Raw genomic sequence first — 26,004 nt, 5'->3', positions numbered from 1 at the left:
TTGTTTTTATTGGCCTACTAGTGACACATAGGAAATCAGAAGGCAAATGTCTACATACTGAAACCTTGGTTATTTCTTAATAACTACTAAGTTAGCTTACAAAAAAAAACAAACCCTGCTTTCTAACGTACTATTGCTCTCTGTTCATGCATTCATATGACACCCCACTGTCTCCCTAAAGCAACTAACTGTCAGAGGGAGTCTGCATGCACAATTCCCTTTAACGTCAATGAGAGCTGAGGGTGCTCAACACTTCTAAAAATCAGGCCCTGGTCTATTAAGGGACTTAGGACTGTTAGGTGCCTAAAAAAATCACTGGAATGAAATGACAGCCAGCAAGACTGAGTCAGATACCTTGGATCCCTGTACAAATGGGCAGATTGGAAGTTTAGCACAGAACGCAGAAGCCAGCATGCTAGGCAAGGAGATGCCAAAGAGAGGGGTGTGTCCTAATCCCTGTCCCTCTCAGGGAGTAAGGCACCTATTTCTGCTAGATCTCCATCATCAAGAACCCCTCTCCTTGAGTCAGGTGGCTTAGGCAACTAAGCATTTTTTTTAATGAATCAAGCACCTATTTGTCTCCGTATGAAAAAGGAGGGGAGGAGAAGAAGAAAGAGATGGAGATGGCCTGCCTTATATGCTTCAACTCAATGGTCTGAGCACACACTTGGGATATGGAAGACTTTGGTCCTCCCTCTTCCTAATAAGGAGAAGGGATTTGAACAGCCAAACCACAATTTCTAATGGTTTATGGTAAAAATAGAGGAGAGGAGGAAAATCTTTAAGGCCTAGTGAAAGAATTTCTGGGCTGCATCTTCATCAGGCATAAATCAGCATAGTTTCATTGACTTTGAAGGCATCAGGCCAATTTACACTAACTGAAGATCTGGCCCTCCTTGTCAAGGCAATAAGTGGTTATACCATAGTTGTATAGCCTATTGTTACAAAACACAAGTAAATGAAAAAAATCACAGTGATTTCTACTATAAACAAGCATCGATGGAAGAAGAGAATGCAATTACACTGAGATCAGGAAATTCAGTGTTCCCACGGCACCTAGCCACTACAATGATGGGCACCCTAAAATGACATGGATAGATTAGATAAATCATTTGAGGAACACCACAGAAGATGAAAAGAAGGGGCAGGTGTGAGGTATGGAATGTGTAAAAGAAGGATGGGAAAAACAGAAGGGGAAAAGGCAGATGTGGACTAGAGCAAGGCCAGGGAAAGGCTTAAAAACAACAACAACCCAGGACAAAGACTCGATGCATAAACTTGATACAGAAACTGTGTGAAATTCACAGGAGAGCTATATTCCGGAATTAATGTTTCAATATGCCATTTTATATTCTCACATCCAAACCCCACACCATGCTGTGTAGATGCCATACTTAACCAAGTGTGCCAGTATGTTTAATCTGAACATAATATTAAGATATGTTACATAATACAAGAAGGCAACCAAGTGACTCGCAATCACTTTTCAAATCTGAGCATATTATAGTACCACTTGAACATTTCTTAGACATTACCAAGCCCCACACTGTGCCAGCAAGACTGTTAGAGTAGCAAATAAATTTGGTGCATGCATTTTAATTTGATACAGCAAGGTATGGTCTACTCAATTTTCTAAGGAGGGAAGAGAGCTCCAGAGCACCTGATCATTATTAAGTCATCTCTTATTGCTTATGAAGAGGAGAGTCTGTGCAGTGCACTGGTTTAAGGATGCAGTTGCAGGAGGAGAAGCATACGCTAGTTCCAGCTCACTACCAGCAACTTTAATTCAGGCATCAGTAATGAGATGGCTAGGCTGGATGGGGAATGGGATACAGGATTTGGAGTATTTTACTGCTCTAAGACCAATGCTGATTTTGGCACAACTTTCACTGTAGTAGTTACAGAAAAACGTGCAGGTGCTAGCAATCTGAGAGACCTCATGCCAGCTACAGCTGCTTCAAACTGATTCAATTACATCTGCCTGAATAGTCCCAGGACATTGATCTAGTTGAGGAGACCCACAGCTTGAAGGGAGACTTAGTCCATCCTGATTTTAGTGTTCTATTAAAAGTGCAAGTCTTCCCTAGCAGAAAAAGAAAAATCCAAAAAGATCTGGAAGCAGGTGGGTATTTCCAATCCCTGGGATAAGAGGGAAGCATGTGTGAACTAATTCTACAATATACTGAAAAAACCTTTGGAGCTCAGGCCTTTAAAATACTCTGAAACAGTCTGACAGCATTGCCTTGTCTCCCAAAACACTGGGTGCAGAATATTTGCGGAACATGCTCTTGAGATCGGGACTTCACTCCAAACCTTGTTTGTGCAGAAAGGGGCCAAGCAGCTGGGAAATTCTGGAGTGCAGCATGTCCTCATTAGTTCCCATCTGCCATCAGAACTCAGCTCATGGCAAGTTTGGCTAAGTCCTGGTGTTCTCAGGTCCAAATCTGGGTCAGTTTTAATTACACTATACAGAATTCAGAGTGCAGTTTTTAAAACCTTATTATACAGCACAGAAGAACGGGCAGCTCTCCAACTAATCAATTTTTTAAAAGTACATATATAAAAATTTTAAACCAGGCTAGACAGACAGTGGGTGGAAAGGAAAAAAAATGTATGAGTGAGTACAGAGGTTAGTTAAGAGAACTGTTAGCAAAAGTGGGTCACTGACGGCAAGTTCTGCTTGAAAACTTCAAAGGAAGGGGAAAAAAACCTCTCTTCATTTAAGACAGAGAAACTGATGTATGTATACAATTCACATTGCTCTTACTGTCAGCATGAGTTACCCACAACAATGCTGCTGCCAGTTTACTGTAAATGCAGGAAAGATAGTTTCATGGACCTGGGTTCTATTCCTGGCTCTGTCACAGTCTCCTTGTGTGGCTTGGCACAGTTATTTTCCTCACTCAGTAGAATGTGGATTATACTTCTTACCGCACACAGATATAGTCTCAAGAGGAGTTCTGAGGCTTACCAGATGAAAAGTATGATGGGATGCTTGGGTAGAAGGTGATAAAGAGTTGCAGGATGATAATATAAAGGCCTACAAAGATAATGCATTTTGAACTGTAAAAGACAGACTTAATTTCTCCCCTTTTTGCGATCCAGTGGTCTGGGTTTGAAAAGAACATAAGATTGCGGACATAAATCACCATCATCAGAGGAACAAGTACTGCATATTGCTAACTAAACAGAAATTTAGATTAAGATTTGGCTCAGGATCCTATCTGTATAAATTGGACCAAAAACTACTTTCAAAGAAATGTCCAGAAACTATCACGTTGGGAATGTTAATCAGATGCAAGGAAGCCAGAACACATTTTCACGGAAAGGTGCTGACATATAGATAGTTCTGGAATGGAGGCGGATGATCAATGAGCAAAGTAAATAAAGATGAATTGACACACGCTAGTCTGGAAAACTATAATATTCTCCCACCCTCTACTCCCAGTGTTTTCTCGTGTTTCTAGTTTTACAGCAATAAGTCATATGCATTAACAAACCAATCCCTTGCTGTTGATTTTACTGTAGTCTTCACCGTGAACTTTACAAATTATACTCCCTTCAAGCTGTTATATGAAAAAGGTGTGATGCCGGATACTCCTTTATAACTGTTTCTTTGGCAAGGATGGTATGCCACGCTACCTCCAAATGCATGCTGCCTTTGTTGCTACTTGTATTTACACAGCACACAGCATACTGCGGCCCATCACAGTGCTCTGTTGGGTGGCTCAAAAGTAACTATGTGAGGCAACACTAAGCAGTCAGGATAGCTCAGTAGTGGTGGCAGATGATGGCTCCTGCTGGGCACCCAGCAGCTTATACCTTTGAGAGTTCCTCACATGTCTGCAAATGGACATGCAGGTTGAGCAGCAGAAATCCATTAGGATGGGGATTTTTTGGAGATGTAGCATTATTGCAATGGAAGTCTAGTCTTCTTTATAAAGACAATATAGGGCAAAACATACACACTCTAATGCAGCTTCCCTTCCTTTCCCTTCCTTTCCCTACCTTATGCTAATAAGAAGCAGTTTATGAATGAGCAGGTATATGAGAATATTAACACACAGGAGTGTACTACTCATTTAAAAGAGCTTGTGACAAAGAATAGTTGAATTAAATATTACAGAAAATTCACATGCATGCCTCAGTTTCTTGTATATTTAGTATGGCTACCCAGTAGGGATGGAGGTGGGGGAAGGATGAAGACTGGTCTCAGAACAGGCTAGGAGACATACAGGTGTTTATCTCCTAGCTGTCTGTGTCTTAATGGGTCATTAAAAAGGACTGGCAGCGGCTTACCCCATATCAGTGGAAAATCAAAGAATATGATGCAAGAGTCAATCAATAGTACATTGACACCTAGCAACCAAAAGCCCAGATGGAGATGGAGCCCCTTGGCTCTTAGATGGAAAGCTTTAAGATCCCAATTTGAGAACAAATGAATGAAGTTGGGAAGATAAAGTGTTGGCTTGATTGAATCATACAATACTAGAATTGCAAGGGACCTCAAAAGGTCATCAAGTTCAGTCCCCTGAATTCATGGCAGGCCCCAGCACCACAAAGCTCATCCCTGACACATGGCTGTTTAACCCATTCTTAAAAATCTCCAATGATGCAGATTCCACAACCTCCCTCAGTAATTTATTCCAGTGCTTAGCTATCCTGACAATTAGGAAGTTTTTCCTAATGTCCAACCTAAACCTCCCTTGCAGCAATTTAAGCTCATTGCTTCTTGTCCTATCCTCAGAGATTAAGGAGAATATTTCTTCTTCTTTCTCCTTGTAACAACCTTTTAGGTAGCTGAAAGCTGCTCACATGTCCCTTCTCAGTCTTCTCTTTTCCAGACTAAACAAACCCAATTCTTTCAATTTTCCCTCATAGGTCATGTTTTCTAGAACTGTAATCATTTTTATTGCTCTTCTCAGAACTTTTTCCAATTTGTCCACATCTTACCTGAAATGTGGTGCCCAGAACTGGACACAATATTCCAGCTGATGCCTAATCAGTGCAAAGTAGAGCAGATGAATTACTTCTCCTGCCTTGCCTACAACAATCCTCTTAATGCATCCCGCAATGATGTTTCCTCTTTTTCTTTCTTTCTTTTGCAACAATGTTACACGGCTGTTGACTCATATTTAGCTCCTAGATCTTTTTCCACAATACTTCTTCCTCGACAATCACTTTCCATTTTGTATATATGAAACTGATTGTTCATTCGTAAGTGGAGTACTTTGCATTTGTCCTTATTGAATTTCATTCTTTTTACCTTACATCATTTCTCCAGTTTGTCTAGATCATTTTGAATTATAATCCTATCCTACAAAGCACTTGCAACCTCTCCCATATTGGTATCATCCGTAAATTTTAAGCGTGCATGTCATTATCTACATTGTTGATGAAGATATTGAACAGACCTGGTCCCAAAACTGATTTCTAAGGAACCCCACTTGTTATGCCTTTCCAGCATGACTATGAACCATTGATAACCACTCTCTAAGAATGGATAGCCAACCAGTTATGTGCCCACCTTATAGTAAGCCCAATCGAGGTTATATTTCCCTCATGTACAGGCAGTCCCCGAGTTACGCGGATCCGACTTATGTCGGATCCGCAGTTACGAACGGGGTTTGCTGCCCATCTCCCTGGTCTGCTGGAGACCAGCAGACCAGGGAGACGGGGAGCAAAGCCTCTGAGGACGCCGGCAGCGGGACAGCCGCGGCGCGTCTGGGCTGTCCGCTGCCCGCGTGCTCCGCAGCTTTGCTCCACGTCTCCCCAGACCAGGTCTGCTGGTCTCCAGCAGACCAGGGAGACGGGGAGCAAAGCCTCTGAGGACACCGGCAGCGGGACAGCCGCAGCGCGTCTGGGCTGTCCGCTGCCCGCGTGCTCCGCAGCTTTGCTCCACGTCTCCCCAGACCAGGTCTGCTGGTCTCCAGCAGACCAGGGAGACGGGGAGCAAAGCCGCGGAGGACCCGGGCGGCGGGACCGCTGTGCGTCTCGGTCCCCCACCCGCGTCTCCCTGGTCTGCTGGGGGGGGAGCGCAGCTAGTACGCCCCCCCCCCCCCCCAGCAGTCCAGGCTTTTCTCCGGACACGTGTGGTAGAGCAGCTGGGGCGCTGCCGGTTGGTCCCGCAGCGCCACTCTGGGCGCTACTGGACCAACCCGGCAGCACCCCAGCTGCTCTGCCCCAGGCGTCCTGATTCAGCCGCTGCTGGTCAGTTTCAGCAGCGGCTGAATCAGGACGCCTGGGGCAGAGCAGCTTGGATGCTGGTGGATTGGTCCAGTAGCGCCGAGGAGCGGCGCTACTGGAGCAACCCAGCAGCACCCCAGCTGCTCTGCCCCAGGCGTCCCCAAGTCAGCCACTGCTGAAACTGACCAGCGCTGACTACAGGAAGCCCGAGGCAGAGTTGCTCTGCCCCGGGCTTCCTGGAATCAGCCGCTGATCAGTTTCAGCAGCAGCTGTCTTGGGGACGCCTGGGGTTCTTAAATTGAATCTGTATGTAAGTCGGGACTGGCATCCAGATTCAGCCTGTTGAAACTGATCAGAGGCTGATTCCAGGAAGCCCGGGGCAGAGCAACTCTGCCTCGGGCTTCCTGTAGTCAGCCGCTGGTCAGTTTCAGCAGCGGCTGAATCTGGACGCCAGTTCCGACTTACATACAGATTCAACTTAAGAACAAACCTACAGTCCCTATCTTGTACATAACCCAGGGACTGCCTGTATTTATAGGAAAGTTCATGCAAGAATGTGACAAATGCTTTACTGAAGTCTAGGTATATTACATCAACCGCTTCCCCCTTATCCACAAGGCTTGTTATCCTATCAAAGAAAGCTATCTGGTTGGTTTGACATGATTTGTTCTTTACAAATCCATGCTGACTGCTTATTATCTTCCAGATGTTTGCCAATGGATTCCTTAATGGTATGTTCTATTATCTTTCCTGGCACAGAAGTTAAGCTGACTGGTTTATAGTTTCCTGAGTTGTTGTTATTCCCCCTTTTATAGATGGGCACTATGTTGCCCTTTTCCCGTCTTCTGGAATCTCTCCCATCTTCCATGACTTTTCAAAGAGGATAGATAATGGCCCAGATACCTCTTCAGTCACCTCCTAGAGTATTCTAGGATGCATTTGATCAGGCCGTGGTTATTTGAAGACATCTAACTTTTTTAAGTAATTTTTAACTTGTTCTTTTCCTATTTTAACTTTTGAGCCTAATTTGTAGAGGAAGCAAGGATCCTGTACACTCAGAAGGAAACTGATCAAGAAGAACAGACTTAGAGAGAAACAGAATCTGAACACATGTTCCATCTACAGCTTGCTCGAGACTCTGGGCTAACCCAAATGTTTTAACCTTTATTTCTCTGTGCTAACCTAAGGACTTGTTTGTGTTCCACATGATATAAAACCTCTACTGTTTTCACAACATTGCCTAAATGAAACTGTAAATACCTGGTGACGTGCATTAATCCCTGAAGAGTGTACAAGGAGTCTATCACTGTTGGACTTCTACAGCACTCAAGGTATAAAGTAGCAATGCTGAAGCACAAAAGGTTCAGTGTCAGGATGCAGTGAGGCCACATACAGGGCACCAATTTCCTACTCATACAAAACAAAACATCTTTGCTCTGCCCCTGTGAGGTCCTGCCTCTGCCTCATCCCTCCTCCAAGGCTCTACTTCTGCTCACTCCATCTTCCCTCCCTCTGCCACTCACTCTTTCACTCATTTTCACCAGCCTGGCTTAGGAGTTGGGGTGCAGTTGTGGTGCAGCCTCTGGGATGGGCCCAAGGATGAGGAGTTTGGGATGCAGGAAAGGGCTCTGGACTGTGGGGAGGACCTGGGGGGTTTGGAGTATGGAAGGGAACTCCAGCCTGTGGCAAGGGGTTGGAGTGTGGGAGGAGATACAGGGTCTGGGCTGAGGTTGAGGGTTCCAGGGTGGGACCAGAAATAAGCGGTTCAGGATACAGGAAGCTGCTCCATGTTGGAACTGAGAGTTCTGGAGCATGGTAGGGGCAACCAGGGCCAGGGCAGAGGGCTGTGGTGTGGGGAGTGGGATAAGGGCTCCAGTTCTATGGTGGGGCTGAGGATAAGGGGTTTAGGGTATAAGAGGATGTTCAAGGCTGGGATCAAGAGGTTTAGAGGGTGGAAGGGGAATTAGGGCTGGGGGAGGGGGATTGGGGCACAGGTGATCTGGTTGAAAAACAGATGCCTGGCAACCCTAACCAGGTGGCCTGCCCTGGAGGAAGAGTGAGATTTCTTGTGGTTTGGCACCCAAAAGGGGTTCCTTCTAAAGACTGTTCCCAAGCTAGGGATGCAGCATTGATCCCTTAGATATGTGACATAACTATGTACTAACCTCCACCCACTGCAAATAATATTTACTGAACTTAAATAAATAAGTGCCAGTCCTGCTTATGCACTTCAGTGTTCCCAAGAGGCTGGTCTTATTGCAGAGCCTTTCACTGTACAGACGCTAACTCAACACCTGCAGTGACAATAGTAACGCAGTCTTGCCTGTAAAATAGAGCTCACTTGAGCCTTGTATTAAAAAAAAACCTCAGCCTCCTATATAAGATCAGTTCCAGTGCACCAAACTCCTTAATGCCATGTATGTTCAATTGTTTTGTTTGGGTGTTGGGCTGATTTAAAACAGTGCCACTGAGTTGTCTCAGGATATAAGGACACATAATGGACATTCAAAGAGGCATTACATGTGCCACCCAATTAATTACAGGCCATTAAGAGTTATGTACCATTAGCTCTCTGGTACTGTATTGTATGCTTGCAGCAGAATTATGAGTTTCCAGCAATGAAAAAATGCCAGATAATTTGCCTCACTTGAGGCTGGTAGTGCAGGCCTGTACCCTTCACAAGAAAAGGACAACAAAAATATTTAGGGATATAGAATAGCTGCCATATGATAGATCAATATGATTCCAACTTTTCAGCTTGGAAAAGAGACAACTAAGGGGGCCTATGACAGAGATCTATAAAATCATGATAGGTATGGAGAAAGTAAATAAGGAAAAGTTACTTTTTCCCATTACACAATAACTAGGGGGCACCAAATGAAATAGGCAGCAGATTTAAAACACAGAAAAGGAAGGATTTCTTCACACATCACACAGTCAAACTGTGGAACTCTAGGCTAGCGGATGTTGTGTAGGTCAGGATTTTAACAGGGTTTTAAAAAAGAACTAGATATATTCATGGAGGATACGTCCATCACTGGCTATTAGCCAGGATGGACAGAAATGATGTTGCTGGCCTGTTTTCCAGAAATTGAGAATGGCAACAGTGGACAGATCACTTGATAATTACTTATTCTGTTCACTCCCTCTGGGGCACTGGGCATTGGCACCTGTCAGAAGACAGGATACTGGGTTAGATGGACCTTTGGTTTGATTCAATATGGCCATTCTTAAGTTCAGCCTTAGTTTAAAATCCCTCAAGCAATTTTTATTTACACATCAATTAATTTAATGAGTTTCAAGAGAAAAGCATGCTCCATGTTTTTGTTTGACTGTTTTCCAGAACTTTCCCTCCCTGCACCCATGATTTTGTTTAAAGTTGCTTTTCACTTTCATCTGCCATGGGCCAGCTAATGAGAGGTATCTAATGCTGTTTTGTACATTTCTGGGCTTTGATAATTACCTGTGGACCAGCAATACCACAAAAGGTATCACTCTCTGTTAATCCAACTGGCTGTATTATAGAGAAGAATGAACACTGGCCTCTGAAGCAACTTTGTACCCCACCTTCAAGACATGTGCAGGTTTTACAGTGGAAGTCAGAAAATTGTTATATTACATCTCCATATAAAAAGAACAAGTATATGAAAATGCAACACCTATTATCATGTGTTTAGTGAACACAGAACTCGTTATTTCAATGTACAGTGCAGGACAGATATTATTTCTGTTTTTTTTTTAAACTAGTTGGGGGGGTTTAAAAACTTGGATGATGAGGTAACTAGGGGGTAAAACGACGAATTTAACTGTTCTCTTCCCACAGAAGTGGCAAAGAGAGGGCTCCGTCTGCTGCCGAGGACGGTAGAGAAGGAACTGAGGAGCCACGCGCGCGCAGGCGCCCTTCAGTCCCAACGACACTAGAGGGCGCCACGGCGCCTGCGCACCGCGGCAGAAACAGCTAGAAAAAGTCTCCGGTCGCCGGCACGAGGACACACCAGCACCCAGAGTGGAGCACCCACGGGGACCACTCGAAGGAGAACTGATATTACATGTTTGTCATTCCAAAATTAAACTCTGCAGATAAAATCCTGGCCTCACTAAGTCAATGGGAGTTTTGCCATTGATTTCAGTGTGGCCAGAATTGCACCTTGCACAGGCAAATAAAAGACCCAGAACCACAGATCTCAGATTACCAGGCACTCCATACTGATTTACCTTCCTTTTCTGACCAATCTCAAAAGCAGTGGCTAATAAACTCTGAAAGGACTCTATAATGAAGAAGAAATGTGATTTGAGTTTTAAGATGATAAAGGATAATGAGAGTAGACACTCTCTTTGAATGTATGCAAACTCCACAGGACTTAAGGACACAATTAAGAGGAGTTTACAAAAATATTTTTCTTTTTTAAACTATTTCCCATCTGAGGATCTCAATAATTCTGGCATCTTTCTCATCATCCTCATTTTAAAGATGAGGCAATCAATCCACAGGGAAGTTGAGCAATGTGGTTCAGACCATACAGCAAGTCACAGTGGTATTGGTGTAAGAAAACAGGATTCCTTGGCTCCTGGTGCTCTTTCCATTACACCACACTGCCTCTTATTAATTATTAGCCACATTTATATTACGCTTAACTACAAAGTTCAACAGCACTATCAAGTAAAGGTCCATGCCACAAAGTACTCAGATACTCTTCCACTCTTTTTTCATCTTCACTGATAATGTGGCTGTAACACCTTGCACTGTAATCAGTTCCACTGTGTGACTAAAGAAAGTTTCAGAAAAGAAAAGGCTGATACAAGCATAAGTAGAAAACAGACTATAGTGTGTTCAATCCTTCAGGGCTGAATCAGTATGTGCATAAACAGGGTTTAAAGCAATCTCAAATAAGTGCGAAGCTTGTCACTGTGAGGATGGGGGTATCAATAAATTATAATATTTTGAGATTTGGACAATTTGTTTAATTCTACCGATAAAATACAGACTTCCTTTGAGTAGGACAGAAAAGGGATGTTTTATACTAAATAACACAGAGTGGCCACAAAGCTAAAATCAGGGAATATTGTGTGACTGAATCAGTTGCTAAGATAATGCTGAAGGTAGACCCAGACTGGGCATGCAGCAAAGACTGACGTGATTATTACCCCAATAGGCAAATGACAAATTTCCCTATGTCAAGAGATCAGAACCAACAAGAAAAATTTGTAAAAACAGTATGAGATTTCCAACCTAAAATGTACACTTGCCACACCCCCAAAAAAACCCAAACAAATAAAAAACACACTGTTTCCAGACTAAGAGTTCTTTTGCTCCACATGGCATCACCGCAATAGTATCTGGGAAAGAGCATGAAATACCCTGAGGTGAGGAATGTCTGTGCTTCTCTCTTTGCCAGTTTAAAAAGCACTGATTCACAATTAATCCCTACCTCACCTCCCTGCCCGTTTCCAATGACAAACTCACCTTAGAGCTCTCTAATTCTTTTCTTGGCTAAGTATGCAACTCCAGGCAACCCAGCCTTGATCACAGGCACAACGGAAGAAAAATCAGCCAAGGCTTTGCCATGATCAGTGCCTGTCACATAACACGAGCAACCTGCTAAGGAGCTGCTATGTGCTCTCTCAAAGTCACAGCTGGCAGCAACAATTGAGCAAGTGCAGCCTAGCTTTTCACAGAATTCTTGCCTGTTGCCCAGGAACCACACAAAGCATAGAGATTTTAAACAGGTGCAAACAGTGCTTTTCTCCCTTGCCTTGTCCTCTAGTGCATCAGACTGCACAGCATCAGCAATGGCTACATAAGATGAACTAAACAGCAGAAAATTAAGTTTTAAAATGGGATCAGAGTCCATATTGATAAGCTACACTTTTATAGTGACGAGAACAATGGTCTGGACTAAAGTGGTGCATAACATGATGCTATACAAAGGATCAGTCATGTTTGCCATTGTGAGGACGTTGTGTGCAGTGTTGTAACCCTGTTGGTCCCAGGATATTAGAGAGAAAAGGTGGGTGAGGTAATATCAATGAATGGACCTACTTCCTCTGTTGGTAACAGAGTAGAGACAAGCTATCTTAATGATGAATGTGATGGGAAATGTAGGATATCACTTCAAAATAGACATTGCAACTTTATTCTTTTAATTTTTTAAACTACAGACATTATCTTTTTTTTCAGGATTTCATGACTATATTACAATTTCTGTTGGAATGAAGAATCCTTTTCAATTCGTCCACATTTTTATCTAAGAAAGGATTTTTAAAATTCTTTAAAAGGCATCACGCTGGAACATTATATGACCACCAAAATAAATGAGTATTTTAAGCAGAATTTTTTAGATAAGAGTATGTGTACAGATTTTATTTAATATATGTATATATAACGTTAAATTGTTAAGTGTACAATAGGCATAGTGTATATGCATATAACGGGGCCAATGTTTTCATATAGTGCTGAATACACACACACACATACACAATTATATACATGCACTCTGCATACTGTATATCTGCAGATAGCTGTTTAACATACTCCTCTTTTAAATACATAGTTCCTGTGCCTGGGTGGTATGCTGCAAACTGAAACATTTCTTTCAGAATTGAAAGTCCACAAGGTAAATATTTTTTAAAAGTAGATTTTGCCAGGAGAGATGTAATGGCTTCACAATGGTTATTTTGTCAGTATCATCCACATCTCATTAAATTCATCTGAGTATATTATGAGCCACAATCTGATATCATTACTTGACTTGAGCAGAAGACTTGCCTGAGCCTGGATCAAGAAGAACTGATTAAGGACTTCAGAACTGGCTCTGTTGCATTATGATTATGGTGGGCTACTGTCCATTTGGGGTGCATTGTAAGACTACTCACCCCAGTAAGTAAGGTCAAAAGTGGAGCAAGACTCAGTATTTCTACAAGATTGCTGTCATAGGAGGGCTTGACTCAAAATAAGCTACGGAAACTGAGCTATGTCAATTGTGTAGCTTATTTTGAAATTGGGAGCGTCTACACAGCACTTATTTCGAAATAGAGCACTCTTCCTTTAACTTCCCTTACTCCTCATACAATGAGGGTTACAGGAGTCGGCGTGAGAAGTCCTCCAGCTTGACAGTATTTCAAAACAACTGCCTGCTGTGTAGACGCAGACTAAGCTATTTTGAAATAAGGCTAGTTATTTCAAAATAACATTCCTGTGTAGATGTACCCATACTGACAAACATCAAGGTTGCTGTCTACAATATAACTACTCTGTTAGATTTTGCTTTCTCCAATTCTGCTTTCCAGTTGGATGGAAGGCTGCAAGGGCTGAAGGGTTTGCTTGTACAGAAGCCAGCAAAAACAAAGGTAAACTTAGAATTTTCATTAACTGTAAATTACAAGAGCAAACAGAAATAAGGATTGATGTGAGCAAGAGGGAATGTTAAAGCCTTACCAAATGTAATGTGTAATGCCTCAACCCAAACATATTTCAGGATGACTGCCAGGAAGATGGGTATAAATGTGGGAAGCTTAGCAAAGCACAGTTTGAGCTAAAATGTATAAAGTTTTCATTTGCACTAAGGAAACAGTCAGCACTATATAAAAACAGAGCCCCATTAAAAAACAAATTCTGCAACTAAACTAAATCTTTCTGGGCAAAGCAACCATTCCTAAACTAACCATATACGTAATTTTCAAGATTGTTTATGGTGGCATCTAAGTTTATTATTACGTGTGACACTGCTATAGATCAGTTTGGCAGCTGAACACTGCAATTCTCTTGTCCCCTGAAAGAGCACCTCATCTCTAGATGGTTCAATGCTGTGATGATGGTGACAGTTCCATTTATATAAAGATGAAAATACAGTTACTTATCCAAAGTTTTCTCAATCAGTCACTCAGTCAATCCAACCTCAGTTCTGGTCTATTCCACAAGCATCCCCACAGTCCATTTTGTAATACAGTGGGACCCAAACATCTTCATGTGCATCTTTCTCTCTGTGTCCCTTCCTTTTGTGTACGATTTCAGTTTACATTTGTTGTCAGCCAGCATCCCACCTTGCTTACCATCAAAGCTCTTAAGCAAAATTCCTAAAAGTAGAGGCTGCAGCACATTGAACTGCCGGACAGATTCTATAAAGGGACAATGTCTTTGGGAAGGGCAAACACTTATGGGATTTACATAAGAAACTCAAGTATCCTAGGTGATGGAAAAGGTGGGGTGGAAGAGAGCCATCATAAGAACTCCCACAATCCTGTCTAGATCTTCTCAGCTGTCTAGATCGTCTCATAAGGCACTAAATTGGTTAGGCAGTATGATAGGCATTAAACCATGGCTGTGATTATAGATAAACTGCAATGAAAGTGTATGAGATAAGAACCACATGGCCTGATTAAAGACTAACAAGATGGTTTATTAGGTGATGAGCTTTTGTGGGGTAGATCCACTTCTTCAGATCTGAAGAAGTGGGTATGTCCCACGAAAGCTCATCACCTAATAAGCCATCTTGTTAGTCTTTAAAGTGCTACATGACTGCTTTTTTTGTTTTACCACGATCAGACAGCTACCTCTCTGTTACTTCCCATACAGGCTCATTGTTTACCTTCTGCTTTCAGGCTGTTCTCCATGTTAGAGGACCATCCTCTTCTCTAGGCAAGCAAGGCATCTGCACCACAATTTCTTTTCTTTCGGGGCATATACATCGTAACAAGATCCCCAAAGAAATTTTACTAGAAACTACTTGAACTTTTGTGACCTGGTTATTTCAGAGGCAAAATCGTGGATTACATTTGGGCACTGATCCCTTTCCCCCTGGCTTCTGCAATATAAGATTTGTCAGGGGACTTTTAATCTCCCCAATCTGTGTTCATCTTTTTTAAAAAGGGCAGACTCCTAAAGCTCTTTATCTCTGAAGATAGGAAAGTCTATACTGCCCCCAGCATCAATGAAACCCTGAGATTCAGGAGTTCTCTAGAGTTTTGCAAAAGGATTTGCAAACCACTCATTTGGCAGAAACCCAGGACCCTCTTGTATTTATTTCCTCCTGCTAAGAGATGATGACAACAAGGAGCCTCCCCCTTTGCAGAAGAGGGAAAATCTGAAAGAATTCTGCTGCTGTGCAATTTTTGTCTCAGTATAGCTGATAAAGACTAAAGCTACTAAAGAGCAATCTTGACAATATACGTACACAGTGCTATTAATCACCAAAAGGAGTTCTTAATTAACATCACTAGGATAGACTCAATAGTCTCTAGCTGTATTAAAATTTGTCTTCATTTTCTCTGGATAATGTTTATCTTCAGCCTACCACTGGCAAGAGAACTTGGAAGAGCAGTTCCAGTTATGTCCTAATTCACATAATCTGGAAATTATGATTCATTGTTTCAATCTAGGGTTGCCATTGACTGCATGCAAAGACACTTCTTAAGTTGTTCAAAGAATACAAACAGATGCTCACCCACTAGCATTTTATGGCATCAGCAATTCCAGGGGCTCTCTCTGAACATACAGTAAGCATCCATAGGCAGCATGGTACCAGCGAGATACCAGGAGTTTGACTACAACTCTGGAGGCACTGCTATTTCCCCTCTAAAATGAGATGGTCAGAGGCTCTGACAGCTGTCAAAGAAAAAACATTGTTTTACCCAGTAACATCTACAAATAATGGGTTAAAACTTTCATCTGTATTGGTGCCAGACCATAGGGTGCTATTGACACTCCACTCCACATTAAAAGCTATCATACATTTTTAAAAGAGCATCAGTTAGGTATTCAGCCCCAGGAAGACAACAACACATCTTTAGATGTCTTATAGACTGTCCCTTCTTACTCAAGTTAAGGTTATGTAATTCATTATTCCGTAAAAAAAATCATCAAAATATAGCCTAGATATTCAAAAACCTACAGGGTATTCTATACAGATCTAAGCAAATTTGGAGACTACTTTTGAAGACCAATCTGTGTTACCATACATGCTTCTCATGCTTGTGTTTTAGATTAATACACATTAATTCTACGGCAATACCACACTGTTTCTGCAAGTATATTGTATTGCTGTTTGCTCACACAATTACTTACAACTCAATACTTTATCTCTTACTAACTTTCTGTTCTGGTCCAACACAGAGAAAATGTTACTTGCAAGGTAAAAATGCCTTTGAACCCAATACTTTAGAGATCAAATTCTGTCCTTTGGTCTTTGCATACAACCACAGTGAAATGAAGAGACTTACAACTACAATGCAAACAAAATTTCTTCAAACTGGCTCATGGATGCACAATACTCTCTTTTGGATAGAGATGAACCTGGGAACAATAGACATGGATACTGTTCCTGATTCAGGGTCTGAATTGTGGTTTAACCCTGACCAAGTCACTTACATGGTTTGTGCCTCAGTTTCCCCATCTGTAAAATGAAGATACTGACACTTATCATACTTTGTAAAGCACTTTGAGACTCTCAGATTAAAAAACATAAATAAGTAGTAGTATGCTGAAACTTCTAAAATATCCTGTATATCTGAAAGAAGATACAGATTATATTGTGCGTGACTAAATTTTGCTACTGAAGTTTCTTGATATAGTGCTATTAATGCAATGTATTCCTTTCTTTTAACTGTACTTAAATTATCTATATATATTATGTGTATTTTACCAAATTATTTATGGTTATTATAGATAGTATATGAGAATATGAAGATACAGTTCAATGTTAATATAGGATTTTAAATTTTTATGAGATTTTTTAGATTGATCCAATCCATGTTTAAATAAATAGGAATCTTCCAATTGACTTCAATGAAAGGTGGATTGGGCCCTACACTATTTCCTCACAGGCAATGATTTTTCAGCTAAGGTATCATTTAATTTTATGAAGCGTGCGATAATTAGGGAACTAAAACAATAGCAGAACATTGTGTTCTGCTTCCCCCACCCTCTTCTCATCATTATTTGAAAATTATTGCATTTGATATTGAGAACAAAGAAAAGTCACTACAGTATATAAATTCCTGGGAGACAAAGAAAAGTTTACTGTGATAAAGACTGTCAGTCAATGCATCCTTTGGTACGTCTTTAAAAAATCTCAAGCTTATATTTTATATCTGGGGATGGTTTAAATACTAATTTATTATGTATCTTTCAGAACACAAATAAACACATTTTGATGTTTAATAGAAGTTTAAACTAATGCAGACACAATTTGCATTGATTGCACCCTATTAGTCATTTGAGTAGCTTTTGAATTGTTCTTTGAATACTTATCCCGTTTGTATATACACTTTCCTGATATAGATGGACATACTCCAAAATAGGCATCACATACACACCACAGTTCAAAGTCCTGCCATTTATAGTTATCTATGTAAGAAAAAATGATGCCAATTTTTTTATTATAGAAAGAAGATATTTTTCCCAGCCTTATATAACAAGAACAGACCAAGGAATTTTCCCCAACCAGTATGTATTTCAGATGTCACCAAGCATGGAAAATTTCAGCACCATAAGATTAATTTTTCTGGAACTCATGAGCAACAGAAAACATGGGGTAAGAACTGATGGAGCTGTTTTGCAAACTTAGTGATAGTATTTGCTGTGTAGTAAATGCTAAAATAATTATGCTGCTGGAAAAATCATGATAGGGCAGACCCCTTTTTCACAAAGTTACAGTACTCAGTTTTAGTTATAGCAGATAGGAATCTGCAGGTGTTAAGTAAGCTAGAGAAGAGCTCTTCTCCAGGTTAAAAATTAGCTATATATTTTAATACAAAGGCACCAATATACAAAACAAAGTTAGATTTACAGTTCTTATCAAGATTTATGTACAGTCAAATGTTAATACAAATTAGTCCTAACTTACTGAGAGTTAAATTTTAAGAATAAAATGCAAAATTTTCCAACATTTTAATCATTCACTCATAAATAAGGCTTGTAGGTGGCATGAATGAAAATGTCTATAGTTAAAAAAATTAAAAGGATAAAGTTGAAATGTCTATTTTGAAGTGATATCCTAATTTCCCCATCAAATTAATAATTAAGATAAGTACTTTCCTGAATTGGAACCTAATAGCATGAGAGTAACTTTAAGCAAGTATTCCCACTGAGGTCAGATGCTTAAAATTATGCACATTTAATCATCTTGCTGAATAACAATCATAATGATAGAACTTTTATTCCACAAGTCATTACTCCAATACTCAGTACATTTGCTGCCATATTGGATTTTGTACCAGTATGTTCCTTTTCCTGTTAACCATGGACTAAATCTTCAGCTGGTATAAACTATCTTTAGCTTTTTTGAATTTAATGAAGCTATATCAATTTATGCCATCTGAGACTATGACCCTGCCTTTGTGCCATAATATAAAAAATATAGCAGTATTGGTTACTACTTTCATCATGTTCCCCTAGTCTCACAGCACTTTAGGGACTATGTATTGTCCTTTATCTATACACAATATCCCATTAGTATCAATGAGAATAGCAAGCCTTAAGTTTTTATTCAAATACATTATTAACATGGATAACAATATGTGGTAAACTCAACACATTTCAGACCTCAGGTCCATCCTACCTGTCTTAAAAACACAATGGTCATTAATCCAATTCTAGGGAAAAACTGCTATTTTCTTAAGTCACTGACTGACAATCACTGTGTACTAGTAAATGTTATGTTTTTAATGACAGCCACACTACCACACGTTAATTGCATAACACCACTACTTACTAACCAAACTCTGAGGTCCCAGTTGAGGTTCTTAGCTCTGATGTATAAAGACATAAAAAAATATCTAGGACTATCTACCTATTATATTTTTAGAGCCCTGCGTTACTTTATGAAAATAGGTAAGTAGTGTCATTATTCCCACTTTCACAGATAGGAGAACCTGCGTATGATTGAGGGAGGAGACCATGCCAAAGCACACACACAGGCCCCTGACGGGATGGCAGGGGAGAAAGAGGGCAACTGCCCAAGGCCCTACTACTTTTAGGAGCACAGAGCCGCCCGACCATTATCACCTTCCCCAGTGTTCCGCCAATTCTGTCAGTACCTCTGCATACACAGACAGTGATAAAACTAGGAACATTACCCATATTCTTTTATTTCCAGTTCCCTGCTCTTTCCACTGGACCTCACTGTCCAGCGTGTCCTACATTACATTTTAGTAGAAACCTAACAGCCAATGGAATTAGAAGCATGTGATTTATGGTGCTATCTATATTGTAAATCCCATCTCGAAGGCAGGTTCTCCTCAACGAAGTGATCTGCTGGCATCTAATGTATAGGCTGCATGTCCTCAGCTCACTGAAGAAGGCAATCAGGAGTGCAGGGCCCATTATTGACATTTGCACATTAATTCATACCGTTCTTTCCTGAAAACAGTCTCCCGCGCACAGGCCCAAGCTGTTCCAGTCAAAAATATATACTCACTTTCCATGCAGAAAATAAAACCAAAAGATACATCCTATCAGTAAAATATATGCTTATTGATAGAATATTTTCTATCAACAAAATATTATGTGCGGTGAAATAGTCATTAATTCACAAGTGAGTTACTCCAGTCTGCTCAGTCCATCCATTTGTCAGTATATCAACAGCAGACTTGTTGGAGATGGGAAGAGAACAATAATGTTCTTTTGGGCACGAAGGTTATCTTGGCCCTCCATCCATTTGCACTCACTATATTTTACATCTTCCCTCTTGCACCTAATTATCTTTTCAACACCTAGGTTATTGGGGGGAGGGATAGCTCAGTGGTTTGAACATTGGCCTGCTAAACCCAGGGTTGTGAGTTCAATCCTTGCAGAGGGGATTTGGAGCAAAAATTTGTCAGGGGTGGTACTTGGTCCTACTGTGAAGGCAGGGGACTGGACTCAATGTCCTTTCAAGGTCCCTTCCAGTTCTAGGAGATAGGCAATCTCTATTATTATTATATATTGTTTTAAGCACCATGTATTTTTAGGACTCTCCATTTTGAAAGTTTGCTCAATGTTAAACCATATTTAAACCAATAAAATAAAACTTCTAACATTTCACACAGTAAATTCCTCACCTACTCATAAAAATTTGCATGTTATAGCATCATGCATATTCCTAATAAGCTTCCAAATGAAAAATCTGAAGGAAATGGAATCATTCTAGGAGTAAAAGGCTGATGTCTTTAGGCTGGCTTAAATATATAGCCCCAAATGCATACGTAGTTTGTCATAGGTAACTACCTGGAAGAAGTGAAGGCCAAAACACGGGGAGTTAAATGCTGCCTTAATAGTTTTGCCTGCATACAAATTTCATGGTTTGGCCATAAATGAATAGGGTCACCAAAGAGGAAATGAAGGAGGAATAACACTGAAGCTATATCTAGACTACAGGCTTCTTGCACAAGAAGCTTCTTTTGGAAGATCTCTTCCAAAAAAACTTCTTGTGCAAGAGAGCATCCACACTGCAGAAGCACATTGAAAAAGCGATGGCCAGAATGGCCACCAGGGGACCTATGCTTTTTCCTCTTCCCGCTTCTTCCGAAAAAAATCCCTTTTCTCCATCCACACGCTGTTTTGCATGAGAGCTCTTTCGCAAAAAGGCTTCTTCCTCATAGAATGAGGATTACCAATTGCACAAAAAGCCCTCTGTTCTTTTGATTTATTGTCAAAATAACGCACTTGCAGTGTCAACATAACTCAAGTTTCATCGGAAAAACAGCCATTTCTCTGACAAAAACTCTGCAGTCCAAACATAGCCTGAGAGAAACACAATCTATTTAGCACACTAAAAAGAAGGTTAGGGGGATTTCTTGATTACAGACTGTGTATATTTATGTGGGGAACAAATATTTAAAAATAGACTCTTAATGTAGCAAAGAATGGTATCATCAGGATCCAAAGGCTGAAAGTTGAAGCTAGATAAATTCAAACTGGAAATAAAGGGTGAAATTTTGAATGATGAGAGTAATTAACCATTGAAACAATTTACCAAGAATTTTGATCCTTCAACGTTGACCATTTTTAAATTGAGACTGTTTTTTTCCCCCATAAAATCTGCTCTCGGAATTATTTGAGGAAGTTCTACAGCATTTATTATACAGGACGTCAGACTAGATGATCTCAATGGTTCCTCCTGTCCTTGGAATCTATGAATGTATGAAAAGGACGTATTATGAGAAATGATGCGGGGAAAAGGATGAGTAAACAGGAAAATTAGAGGTACGGATAGGAATGGAAGTATAGCAATGGAACTATATTAATTTCTTTAAACCATTTATTTATTAAAATGCACTAACTCTAGATGAAATTTCTTTGCTCAATGCTTAGTAGTATTTCATATTTTATGATAGATTATGCACTAAATTTGCATACGTAAATACTAGTAGAAGTAACAAATTGAAAGGAAAAGGGAAGAAAAGGGAACAAATACAGAAATGTGAGAAAAAAGGATTGAGAAGTTAGTTTGGAAGAGAAATATAGCCTGAAATGTAGCCATGTTAAATAGCATAACATGGAGGTGTAGAATATCTCATGCCCTATTATGTTGGTGTTCCTGTATATGGGGTTTTGCCCCATGCAGGGACTGCTGGAGAGATGAAGAAGAACTCTAAACACTTGGGAAACTGTTTGATCTCTCTTTTAATAGAGAATGGAAATCCTATAGAAGTCCCAAGATAACTAAGAAGTTCTTTGGATCAAGAAGAACATTCCACAAAGTCTGATCTTTCTGGAGAAGAAAGCAAGAACAATGAAAGTCAAATTTAGGCATATAATTGGATTAGTGATCCAAGCAGCCATGAAGTCATGTTGCTGGTTTATATTATTTAATGCTTCTGCCTGTAATAATAAAGAGAAAAAGATCATAACAAAAAAGTTGCAAAATTACTGAATGGCCATTTTAAAGTGAATTTTCACTGTACAATTTTTTTCCTTGGTATTCTGACATCTGTCAAACAAGGCATCTACTCCTGGGATATCTGTAGAAAACAAAAATGATGAAAATAACTCCATAAAAATGTTCTGCAATACAGGATCCCTAAAAACTCCACATTTATGAATGTCTCTATGGAGGAGGAGAAATCTTCAGTCTGAGAAATCAGCTACCTTAATTCTCGTAGGACTTCCTTCAACCTTGACAGTGACCCTTATGTGCAATTAAATAACAGACAAAAGAAATCTCATGAGAAGTACAAAACAGAAAAAAGACCACAAAGAATAAGACTTCAGAACTACAATCTATGGAACTTCACAGCAAAACATGGTATGTATTTTATAGGAGAGATCCTCCCCCTTGAAATGTTTTAGGGAAGACTATATGTAAGCCTATGACGGCTCAGCAAAATTTCATATTCAAAGTAACCATATGGCTGATGAAATTACCATAAAACTGGATGTTTACGTATCAAGAGGAAGCCAAAGTAATGGTGGTGTACTCAGATCTTTCTTAAGAGTCCCTGTCTATGTTGAACATAACATTTTGTTAGACTCTGATATTGAACCTAAGGGAAGTGTTGGAAGCCTTATTACTTGGGTTGTTTAAAACTCAACGGGACTGCATACCAAAAAATGTTTCATAAAGAACAATTCTGAACTTGAAAAAGTTGGACTTTTCCATAGTGTGGACTACATTTTAAGATGACAGATGTGGTTCATATTATAAAAACATTAGAGAACCTTTCACATATCCAACTGAAAGTGCAGTAGAAATTTAAGGATGCAGAACTTAACTAACACAACTGATATTTAACGAAATCATTGAAGGTTTATGCCCTTAACCTGGGATGGGCAATAATTTTTTATCGGGAGCCACTTCAGAAATTTTTGAAGTGGCCCTGGGCCACACTGGAAGGGGCAGGGCCTCAAGTGGAAGGGGTGGGGCCATGATACTTCCCTGCTTCCCCATCCACAGACCATGATTGGTCTGGGAAGGGGGAGTGCATGAAGTCTTTGCCCTCTCTCCAGAGGTCCCCCCTTGCCAACTTTGTGCGCTCCCCCTTCTGTCCCCAAGCTAATCAGCGTTTGGGGGCAGAGGAGCATGCAAAGTCTCCTCCCACTCTGGCAGAAACTTCGTACCCTTCTCCCTGCTCCTGGGCCCTAATTGGCCTGGGGGCAGGGGAGCAGCAGGGCCTCCGTGGGCCAGATCTAACCCTCAGAGGCCCTTTTGCCCACCCCTGCCCTTAACCATAGGCAACTGTTGCCTGCAGGAGGAGGGATTACATGGAGGGCCACCCAGAGGAACAGGGAGGGGGCACAAGGAAGCACCCCATTTAGCATTTAAGATTTTGATGGGGGCTCAGAGAAGCAGTGCACCTCCTGAGTGCTAACACAAGCTGCTGCTCTTAACCCTTGTGAAAAGTGTCATAAATCTTTACTGGCTAAGACTTTGATTTTGCCTTTCATCCAGAGGGCAGCTGTCTCTTCATTCAAATATAGCCACAATCATTTTACAAAAGCCAACTTTTCATATTATCAACAAAGACTGAGGAAAGAGGAAATTTAGATCCAGAAATGTGTGACTGACTCATCCAGAGGGGGATGGTGAGGGTACAACTGGCAGAAAAATGTGTGTCTTCTGAGGATATTCAGTGAGGAAATTTAACAGACAGCCAAGAAATCTCATTGATCAAATTAGATTTGACCTTATTTTTTAAGTACACTTCCTAATTTAAAAAATAAGCATTACTTATTTTTATTTTAATGGATTATCTTTACTCACATTTTTAGAACAATGCATGAATGTCCTTATCACAGACAACTAATGCAGTTTGTACAAATAAAATCTAATCACTTCAAGATAAGTATATGGCAATGGAAACACCAAGCTGGGACAGAGAGGTCACATATCTTTAAGATGCAAATTAACATCAAGTTCTGCTGATGTTACTGAGAAGACGCAAACCATTCTTCACATTTTTAGTCCTGCTTGGGCTTGTTACTTTGTTTCATAATTAGTTTAACATGAAAACTCTCAGAAGTAATTAAGAAGCAGCTGTTGAGCAATGATGTGGTCTGGAGGAAGGAATAAACCATTTGGAAACAGGAAACCCCTGAACTCTAATCTCAGCTTTTTTTTGCTGATTTGCTGTGGTGCCTTGGATATACCCCTTTGTGGCTCAGTTTCACCATCTGTAAAATAGGGATAACATCTAGCTCACAGGGAATTGTTGGATTACTTAAATGTTTATTCAGTGCTTTGGCCATGTAAGTACTAAGCATACGCTCTAAAAAAGCTAATGTTATATGTTTCTGGAAGTATACTTATGATGTAAATTGTTATTATAGCTGCTACACAGAATTATGATGTAGTTATAAATACTTGACAAATCTATTCTGATATCAGTGTCATTGTACTTGAAGAAGTTAAGCTTTCCTTTAAAAAGTCACTAGCCCCTAAGGATTTCAAAAATATGTTCCAACAGAAATGAAGTGTGACTTGCAGTATTCCTTTCCTTAGTCAGTTGGCCTCTGCTACTGCTCATACTTTTGCAAAGCAGAAGTAGTGAGAAATTAACAAGATTCTGGGTAATTGTCATTGCTGCTAATCAGAACCAGTGATCCCTGTAACCTGTGCATTTATGCGGCGATTCAGGAGAGATTCATATGCTGCCTAGATGATTAGCGGAGTGCCTACGGCTAGGATTTTTGTTTCTACTCGTGGTGCACATTCACACATGTCTCGGTGCACATAACATTTATTCCACACATGTATGGAAAACATCTTCACATGAATGTAGATGCTCTCTTCTGGAAGAGTTTTTGCACAAGAATTCTTCCTCAAAAGAGTTCTTGCGTAAAATCATGCCAGTGTAGACGTAGCCGAGGAGTTTAGGATGGAGAAGCAATCCCAGTCTGGAAGCAGGAGCTCTGCTGAGCCAATGCGGAGTGGGCTAGTATAAAACCAAAGGCTACCAACAGAAATGGCTGCAATGAGGAGGTCTGCAGCCACCCTCTGTGTGTGAGAGAGGGAAAAATCCTGGGAGCTTGGCCCTGAGGAAAGGGCATATCCAGAAAATAGAAGGGAGAAGAAGAATGCCTGTGGGAGGTATGTAGGCAGTAGCCCAGGAGAAAGAAGAAAGTTTGAGGACTGAGCAGCTGTGTTGGCTCTGTTGTAGGGACCCTAAGCTGGAATCCATAGTAGTAGGCAAGCCCAGATTCCCCTACAAGCCATAACAAAGTGAGTAGCAGGTCCAATGAAATTCTGTACCCCAGAGAGGCAAATCACGTAGTGACCTGGCTGAGGACCATATCACAAAAAGGGAGGTGCAGTTTCTAGAGAGAGAAAAGAGCCATAAAGTGAGAGAAACGATTGAGAAATTGCAAGGGGAGGTGTTGGATCTGGAACGGAGCCAATCCCCAGAGCAGCCAGGAGGAGATGACACCTGTAGTGAATGAGTATGCCATATCAAGATCCAAGAATGGTCCCCTACATGATGAACTCTTAGAAAATGTTCTATTTACAGTCTATGCTCAGTAGAGCCTTAGAATCACTATTACTCTTTTATATTTCTTCTTCATCACTGGTGATTTGTGCATTCCCATTATTTTTAATTGCTCTGTATGTTCCCTTCTTTGCCATCCAATAAAAAGTAATTTTAAAAAAGGTGCAGTTAGTAGGTCAGAAGCCTCCATTTAAAACTGCTGTAAATTTAGCTCCTTAAGAACCAATTCCCTATTAGTCTCTCCTCTCTTCACCTTATTTTAACTCCTGCGCATGTATGGTTTGATTGGTTTATCACATCAAAAATTCAGGGGAGAATGACAAAAATATATCTGTGACCAGAACAGGAATGATTCTATAGTGTGGTAAATCTATAAAATGATATAGGTTAGTAGAGAAAGGAAAGTATTCTGAGACAGCT

At 40.5% G+C, this 26,004-nt stretch overlaps 1 protein-coding gene across 43 annotated transcripts in view; it reads right to left on the bottom strand.

Annotated features, from left to right (window-relative positions):
- The window catches only part of ZBTB20 (zinc finger and BTB domain containing 20), a 723,674-nt gene that overhangs the window by 545,907 nt on the left and 151,763 nt on the right, over positions 1-26,004 (bottom strand). For 3 of the 43 annotated variants that reach the window (XM_075906071.1, XM_075906072.1, XM_075906027.1), the window contains exon 3: positions 15,627-15,787. The exons of the other annotated variants lie outside the window; for them this stretch is intronic. The gene's annotated coding sequence lies outside the window, so the exon portion shown is untranslated. The remainder of the gene's footprint in view (positions 1-15,626; positions 15,788-26,004) is intronic. 43 annotated transcript variants of the gene reach the window in all.

This window comes from Pelodiscus sinensis, chromosome 1, assembly GCF_049634645.1.
Source record: "Pelodiscus sinensis isolate JC-2024 chromosome 1, ASM4963464v1, whole genome shotgun sequence".
Classification (NCBI taxonomy): Eukaryota; Metazoa; Chordata; order Testudines; family Trionychidae; genus Pelodiscus; species Pelodiscus sinensis.
Note: the sequence above shows the minus strand (reverse complement) of the source record. Positions and strands in the feature narration are given on the sequence as shown.